Source organism: Myotis nattereri (assembly GCF_964212035.1).
Source record: "Myotis nattereri genome assembly, chromosome: 12".
NCBI classification, from domain to species: domain Eukaryota; kingdom Metazoa; phylum Chordata; class Mammalia; order Chiroptera; family Vespertilionidae; genus Myotis; species Myotis nattereri.
The window spans coordinates 11,826,984-11,835,850 of NC_138087.1; the positions used below are offsets into that span (position 1 = coordinate 11,826,984).

The window sequence follows — 8,867 nt, forward strand, 5'->3', positions numbered from 1 at the left end:
ACAGAGACCCCAGAAATATACCCAAGCCATTACACTAAATTATTATTTGACAAAGGACGAAAGAGCATACAATGGAGTCAAGATCATCTTTTCAATAAATGGTTTTGGGAAAATTGGACAGATAGATGCAAAAAAAAAAAATGAAACTACACAATAAACTCAAAATGGAGAAAAGACTTAAATGTGGAGAAACCAAGGTGGCGGTATAGACAAACACCGGAGTTTGCTGCCTCGCACAACCACTTCAAAAATACAACTAAAAGACGGAACGGACATCATCCAGAACCACAGGAAGGCTGGCTGAGTGGAAATTCTACAACTAGAAGGAAAGAGAAAAGAATACCGAGACTCAGAGGAGGAGCAGTGCGGAAGTATAATACTAAGGTGTGGAGGTGCATGCGGAGCGGGCTGGCGGCTGAGGGCGTGGTTGTCTTTTTCAATCGGGAGGGAACCTCAGGCTCCGAGCTCCAGTTTAGGGACCCAGTCTTTGGGAACCCAGACTCATATGGGAGAAGTGGGACTGTCTGGCATTGGTCAGAACTCGAGGGCAGCTTTCTCTCGGAGGTGCTTGCAGCAATTACCAGGACACTGAGAAGCAGAGCCTCTGAGGGCAGGACTGAGAGCAGCAATAACCGCTCACTCTGCCCTGTGGATCCCGTGGGACCTGCCCCACCTCGCCCAAGCCCTGCAAGGAGGCTTTTGCTGGGTAGCCTCAGGCAAAGGCTAGATTAGCACCTCCCTATAGATCCAGGAGCGAGTGTCCCCAGTGGTCAGAGTGGGACCATCCAGTTTGCAGCTCCTTGGATCTTTAAAGAACACACTCAGGGGGCAGACCCAGTGAGCACCAAAGCCCCATTGAAGCAAGTCTTGCCCCAGAGGGGTGTCTCCAGCACAGAAGTTCTCCCACTGCAGACACAGCTGATTCTCACAGCCAATTGGCCTGGAGGTCATTCCCTCCCAGTGTTAACTACAACAATCAAGGCTTAACTACAACAAGACTGTGCACAAAGACCACAAGGGGGTGCACCAAGAGTGTCCTTCTCAGGTAATTGGGGAGGCTGAACCACTGGGCCCTAGAGGACACTTAGCACACAAAACCACTTTATCAACACAGCACAGGGAAGCATAAAAAATGCAGAGACAAAGAAACAGGACACAAAGGACAGAAATGGAGGAAAGTAAACTACTGGATATAGAGTTCAAAACCACACTTTTAAGGTTTTTCAAGAACTTTCTAGAAGCCGCCTATAAATTTAGTATGACCCTTGAAAAGACTGGTGAGACCACCGATAAATGTAGTGAGATCCTCAAGAAATCTAGTCAGACCCTCGATGTTATGATAAAGGACCAACTGGAAATTAAGCATACACTGAAATAGAGGATATTATACAGACTCCCAACAGCAGACTAGAGGATCGCAAGAATCAAGTTAACGATTTGAAATACGAAGAAGCAAAAACCACCCAACCAGAAAAGCAAAATGAAAAAAGAATCCAAAAATACAAAGATAGTGTAAGGAGCCTCTGGGACAGCTTCAAGCGTACCAACATCAGAATTATAGGGGTGCCAGAAGAAGAGAGAGAGCAAGATATTGAAAACCTATTTGAAGAAATCATGACAGAAAACTTCCCCTACCTGGTGAAAGAAAGAGACTTACAAGCCCAGGAAGCGCAGAGAACCCCAAACAAAAGGAATCCAAAGAGGACCACACCAAGACACATCATAATTAAAATGCCAAGAGCAAAAGACAAAGAGAGAATCTTAAAAGCAGCAAGAGAAAGAAACTCAGTTACTTACAAGGGAGTACCCATACGACTGTCAGCTGATTTCTCAACCGAAACTTTGCAGGCCAGAAGGGAGTGGCAAGAAATATTCAAAGTGATGAATAGCAAGAACCTACAACCAAGATTATTTTATCCAGCAAAGCTATCATTCAGAATTGAAGGTCAGATAAAGAGCTTCACAGATAAGAAAAAGCTAAAGGAGTTCATCACCACCAAACCAGTATTATATGAAATGCTGAAAGGTATCCTTTAAGAAGAGGAAGAAGAAGAAAAAGGTAAAGATACAAATTATGAACAACAAATACACATCTATCAACAAGTTAATCTAAAAATCAAGTGAATAAATAATCTGATGAACAGAATGAACTGGTGATTATAATAGAATCAGGGGCATAGAAAGGGAGTGGACTCTCTATTCTTGGGGGGGAAAGGGGTGTGGGGGATGCAGGAAGAGACTGAACAAAAATCGTGCACCTATGGATAGGACAGTGGGCAGAGGGGTAAGGGCGGAGGGTGGGGTGGGAACTGGGTGGACGGGAGTTATGGGGGGAAAAAGAGGAACAAATGTAGTAATCTGAACAATAAAGATTTAATTTAAAAAAAAGACTTAAATGTAAGTCGTGAAACCAAAAAATCATACAAGAAACTGTAGGCAGCAAAATCTCAGACATCTCTCATAGCAATATGCTTACAGATACATCTGAGGCAAAGGAAAGTAAGGAGAAAATAAATAAATGGGAATACATCAAAACAAAAAGCTTCTGCACAGCAAAAGAATCCATCAACAAAACGAAAAGGGAGCCCACTGTATGGGAGAACATATTTGGCAATGAAATATCTGATAAAGAGTTAATTTCCAAAATATATAAGGAAGTCATACAACTGAACAAAAGAAAGGCAAAAAATCCAATTTAAAAATGGGCAAAGGATCTAAATAGACATTTCTGCAAAGTGGACATACAGATGACCAAGAGAGATATGAAAAAATGCTCAAAGTCACTGATCACCAGAGAGATGTAAATGAAAACAACAATGAGGTATCACTTCATACCTGTCAGAATGGCTACCGTCAACAAATCAACAAATGACAAATGCTGGTGAGGATGTGGAGAAAAGGGAACCCTAGTATACCGCTGGTGGGAATGCAAACTGGTGCAGCCACTATGGAAAACAGTACGGAGTTTCCTCAAAAAATTTAATATGGAACTGCCATTTGCCCCAGTGATCCCACTTCTAGGATATATCCTAAGAATCCCGAAACACCAATCAGAAAGAATATGCACCCTACATTTAGAGCGGCATTATTTGCAATAGCCAAGATCTGGAAATAGCCCAAGTACCCATCGGTAGATGAATAGGTAAAAAAAAGAAAACACCCAAAAAACAAAAAACAGCCTGTGGTACATGTACATAATGGAATACTACGTGGCTATAAAAAAGAAGGAAATCTTACCTTTTGGGACAGCATGGATGGACCTGAAGAGTATCATGCTAAGCAAAATAAGCCAGTTAGAGAAAGACATATAACATATAATCTCACTAATTTGTGGACTCTAATGAACAACATAAACTGACAAAGAAAACAGAACCAGAAACATGAATACATGGAACAGACTGGCTGCTGCCCAAGGGGAGGATTGTGGAGGTCACTGGATAAAGAAGGTGAAGGGATTAGCTAAAGAACATACATGCATATCCCATGGACATGGACAACAGTTTGGTGAAGGCCAAGGGAGGGGGATGTAGGGGTGAGTGGAGGTAGATAAAGGTGGGAAGAAAAGGGGGACACCTACAATGTCAACGTTAAAAAATGTTATTAAAAAAATAAAATCTCTAAATTTAAATAAAGATATTGCACTAGAAGACACAGTAAAAATGTTAATTGTCCCAAAACTGAGCTAAGAGCTTACTGCACTTCCTATCAAAACCCCTGCCAGATTTTTATAGACATACATAAGCCTTATTCTAAAATTTATATGAAAAGGCAAAGGTACTAGAATAGCCATTTCAATTCTGAAAAGAAGAACAAAGTTGGAGGATTCATATTACCTGATTTCGACACTTACTATAAAGCTACAGTAATGAACACAGAGGGACACACACACACAAAAAATAGACACATCAATCGGAACAGAATAGAGAGCATAGGAATAGACCCACAAAAATACAGTCATTATTTTTACACAGATGCAAAGACCATTCAACGGAGAGATTATAGTCTTCTCAACAAATGATGCTAAACATCCAAAGTCCATAAACAACCACTCTAACCTAACCCAAAAATCAATTCAAAATGGATTATAACCTAAATGTAAAATGCAGGAACTATAAAATTTCTAAAAGAAAGCATAAGGGAAAATCTGCATGACTTTGGGTTTGGTGCTGAGTTGTTTTGTTTTTATTTGAGGAAATTTATTGTTACATTTTTGAGATAATAGATGAGGCACAACTACCTCCTGCTTCTCCAACATCTCAATACAGAGATAACAATCAAGGGTAACAGTGAAATTAAGACAAAAAATTACAAAAGCTGAAGGTTTTAGAGACAAAAATGACTACAGTCTAAGTGTAGGAAAGTTTAACTGGTTTAGTTCAGCATTGCAAATAGTTATCTTCTTCTCCGGTTATGATGAATCCCAGAATTAGATCGGCTTCTTTGATACCTTCCTCCTCGCCCTGGAACCCCCAGGCTCAGCGAAAACCCCACAGGGGTGGTGGCTGAGCTGGCGGGGTCTCGGTCTTTGGGCCATCCCACCCTGCATTCTGGTCAGCCCAAAGCAGTCACAGTCCCTCATACTTACATGAAAGTGAATGAGCTAATGGATCAACCTGATTAAAGGCAAAGAACTCAGACATGGTGACGAGCAGGTGCACCAGCCAGGATGCAGCAGCCTCACCTGAACCACATTTTCAAGTTAGTAACTGCCTGAATACTCTCACACCTATGAGACCCAATGCAGTGACTGGCGGGGAGCGCCCACACTCATCAAAGACAAGCGTGACCTCAGAGTCACCCCTCCAGAGCTGCCCAGCACTCCTTCCCTCTAAGCTTTGTGTAGGAACTGATACTGGGTCACTGCCTCTCAGCTTATGAAGAGCCACAGGAAGGAATACAAAAATAGCAACTTCTTTCTAACCAAAAAAAGAGCTGAGCCCTGGTGACCTGCGCACCTGAGGGTCTCAGGTTTGATTCCTGGTCAAGGGCAGGTACCTGATTGCAGGTCCAATCCCACCCCCTACTGGAGGTGTGTGGAGGCAACCAAACTATGTGTCACGTCAGTTTCTCACTGGCCCCTGCCAATCTCTCTAAAAAATCAATGAAAAATATCCTCATTCCTTGGGTGAGAAAAAAAAAGAAGCTGAAACCTCAGTGAACACTGCCACACAGCCTACATCACCAAGAGGGAAAAAATTTCATGTTGTCTCCTCATTAAAAACACAGTGGTAACAAGGGTAACTCAGAAGCAGCTTTTCTCTCTCTTTTCTTCTGGGTCAGCCTCTGCCACACGATTCAGGTTTATCTGGCCTCTGACATGGAGCCAAGAGGGGTGCAAAGTGACACAGGAGGGGAACCGTGTGGCCTGACACAGGACCCTATATTGTATGATTAAACCTCAATGAATTCTGGTGCCAGCTACAGAGGAAGTTTTTCTTCTTTTCTTTCAAATGCCAGGAAAGTCCTAACCACCAAGACAGACTTTGCAGTGGAATGAAATGTACTTTTACAGTGGCATCTGGCAGGTAGGTGGACTGTGACTGGGTGCCACTGAAGAGCCCTGTCACACCCACAGCTCCCAAACTCCCCTAGCTGGGAGCCACCGCGGACAGTGTGCGTGTGTCGTGTGAACATTCTAGAGGCAGGAGCCCTGGACAAGACCCTGGATGGAGAGGGCTGAGAACGGGATCAGCTGTGAGAGGCACTGGGGTTGTGGTCGTCTGCAGGGACTCAGATCGTGCAGGGTCGGGCCTTCCTGAAGGTCAGTGTCACCAGTCAACCAAGCAGTTGTGCTTCCAGAAGCTGAAGGACAGAAAGCCTCTACTGCTTCCATGCAGCCAATTGCAGGTACAAGAAGTTGGTGAAAGAAGGAACAGTCACCTTCAAGGCCAGTTTATTTGTCTTTACCAGTGGGTGCGGGACAGCAGGGTGGTACGGAGTACGAAGTGCCAATGTGTGCTGTGCAGTGGGAGAGGAACATGCCCTATCCACACGATCAGGGCAAGGCGACAGGCAGGAAGGGCAGAGCACATTGGAGGCATTAAGGGACGACCACACCCAGGACCCCATCCTCCGAGGCGAGGGGCCTGGGCTTCATCTAACAGCATGCACTGGGGGCTCTCAGGAAATTGGCACAGGAGTTTTAAAAGCAGCTCATTCATTTTGGTCTGTGGCACTGAGACACTCCCCCATCCTCAACCACCACCCCCGAGGGGCAAGCTCAGGGACTGCATTTAGCAGCATCAGCGCACACTCTGTCTCCTACAAACTACCATTAGGCATAGCTTTGGGGTTAGTGTCTCTCAGAAATTGGAGGGAAAGCTGTTTGCAAGGCCAGCTGATCTGTGTTTTGCATTAGAGAGAGCGTGCATGACACTCAGCGGTGACACTCTGTCAGAGCTGCAATGGCTACTCGCTAGTACAGATTCACGCCAGAGTAATCTAGAGTCTCAGTAGTGTACCATCCCCAGGAATCCGTAGCTCATCAAAACCCCCAAGTCCTCAGCCTGGGCTCCGCCATGCTCCCGCCACCCATTCAGATGCTGGCCATGCACAAGGAAAGCCGCCCAGGACAAGGTGGGCGGCGTGGAGTTGGTTCTCACTGCAGCATGATGTCCTTGAGGATCTCCTTCAAGATCGTGTTCATGACCGCGTGGAACATGAAGCAGACTCTCCATCGATGGCAGTAGTGGAACAGCGGGCGTGCTGCGGTTCCTGCCAGCGGCAGAAGCACTGCACCAGGTAGCGCTCCAGGTCCTCCAATTGGTGGGGGTCACCCCGGAAGTCGAGGAAGTGCTTGACGATACTGACACTCCTCATCTTCTCCACCAGCAGGTCTGTCTTATTGAGGAACACGATGATGGAATGTTGAAGAGCTTGTTGTTGATAATGGTCTCGAAGATGCTCTCGAACTCTACCAGCCAGTTGGTTGGCCAGTCCTCCATGAGCCCTTGGTTGCACTCACTCGAGGACATCATGAACAGGATTGAAGTGATCCCATCAAAGCACTGGAACCACTTCTGGCGTTGGGACCGCTGGCTGTCCACATCCACCATCTTAAAAGGGATTTTCTTTTTTTAAAAAAAAATACTTTATAGATTTTTTTACAGACAGGGAGGGAGAGGGATAGAGAGTTAGAAACATCGATGAGAGAGAAACATCGATCAGCTGCCTCCTGCACACCTCCCACTGGGGATGTGCCCGCAACCAAGGTACATGCCCTTGACCAGAATCGAACCTGGGACTTTTCAGTCCGCAGGCCGACGCTCTATCCACTGAGCCAAACCGGCCAGGGCGGGATTTTCTTTTTTAAAATATATATATATTTTTAAAATATATTTTATTGATTTTTTTACAGAGAGGAAGGGAGAGGGATAGAGAGTTAGAAACGTCGATGAGAGAGAGAAACATGGATCAGTTGCCTCCTACTGGGGATGTGCCCACAACCAAGGTACATGCCCTTGACCGGAATCAAACCTGGGACCTTCCAGTCCGCAGGCCGACGCTCTATCCAGTGAGCCAAACCGGTTATGGCTAAAATATATTTTTATTAATTTCAGAGAGGAAAGGAGAGGAAGAGAAACATAAATGATAAGAGAGAATCATTGACTGGATGCCTCCTGCACACCTCCGATTGGGGATGAACCTGCAACCCAGGCATGTGCCCTGACCTCCTGGTTCATAGGTGGACACTCAATCACTGAGCCAGGCTAGCTGGGCTTAAAATAGATTTTCTTTAAATATATTCTTATTGATTTCAGAGAGGAAGGGAGAGGGAGAAAGAGAGAGAGAGAGACATCAATGATGAGAGAGAATCATTGATCGGCTGCTTCCTGCATGCCCCCACAACCCGGGCATGTGCCCTTGACCAGAATCAAACCCTTCAGTCCACAGGTCCATGCGCTGTCCACCAAGCCAAACAGGCTAGGGAAAAAGGGATTTTCTTAATAACAAAGTCATGCTCCACAATGCCCTTGGTGGCTTTGCTCGCCAGCAGGATGTCTTCTTGCTTACTAGGAAAGTAGTTCAGCTGTCAGATCTGGTCCAAATTGTCCAGGTCCAGGAAGTACTTCACTGATTCACACAGGCCTCCTGCGACTGAAGGCCTCCCTGATGTCCAAGTGCCCCGAAGGGTGCTCAGGGTAGACACGTACAGCCGGAAGGCAGCCGCCTCTACAGACAGCCCGGCTTTGTTCTCAAAGGTCATGAGGAACATGCCAAGCGTTTTGTTCTTGAATGCTGCCATGGACTGTCCCCCCGCATCCACAAGGACCTTTGAGCCCTTGATGGGCTCGAAGATGGTGCCTTATTCTTTGAGCTGGACTTGCAGCTCCTGCCAGTGCCCAGCAGCGGGATCCTGACAAGGGGATGCAAGGTGGGCGATGTCCAGGCTGCGCCTCTGCCAACCTTGGCAGGCAGCAGACAGCAGCTGAGGTCTGCACCAGGCCGGACATGGCCGCTCAGACCATGGACCCCGCTGCAGGCAAGACAAGTCCCGTGTGGCAGCTGGGCACTCTCTCCGGCCAAGGCCGCCACCAGAGACCCAATGGTGATGAGTTTTTAAGTACAATACCAAAAGCAAAATTCATAAAAGAAAACATTTTAAGTTGGACTTAATTAAAATGAAAAACTTTTGCTATGTGAAGCACTATTAAGAGAATGAAAACATAGACTATGAGAAAATATCTGCAAATCACATAGATGATAAAATATATCTAGCACGTACAAAGAAATTTTAAATCTGAACAGTTAAAAAAGCACACAAAACCCAATTTTTAAAAATGGGCAAAATGAGAGAGGGAGAGAATGAGGAGTGGGGATGAAAGTGAAAGCAAGAGCAAAGGCTGATAGGAAGCATAGATTATAGG

General features: G+C 45.5%; 1 pseudogene across 1 annotated transcript; it reads right to left on the reverse strand.

The window, feature by feature from the left end:
- Positions 1 to 6,642: 6,642 nt before the first annotated feature.
- Positions 6,643 to 8,245, reverse strand: LOC308528433 (guanine nucleotide-binding protein subunit alpha-12-like; annotated as a pseudogene). Its single transcript has 2 exons — positions 7,911 to 8,245; positions 6,643 to 7,038 (listed from the first exon to the last, which is right to left on the reverse strand). The product of its transcript is annotated as a guanine nucleotide-binding protein subunit alpha-12-like (transcript).
- Between the last annotated feature and the right edge of the window lie 622 nt (positions 8,246 to 8,867).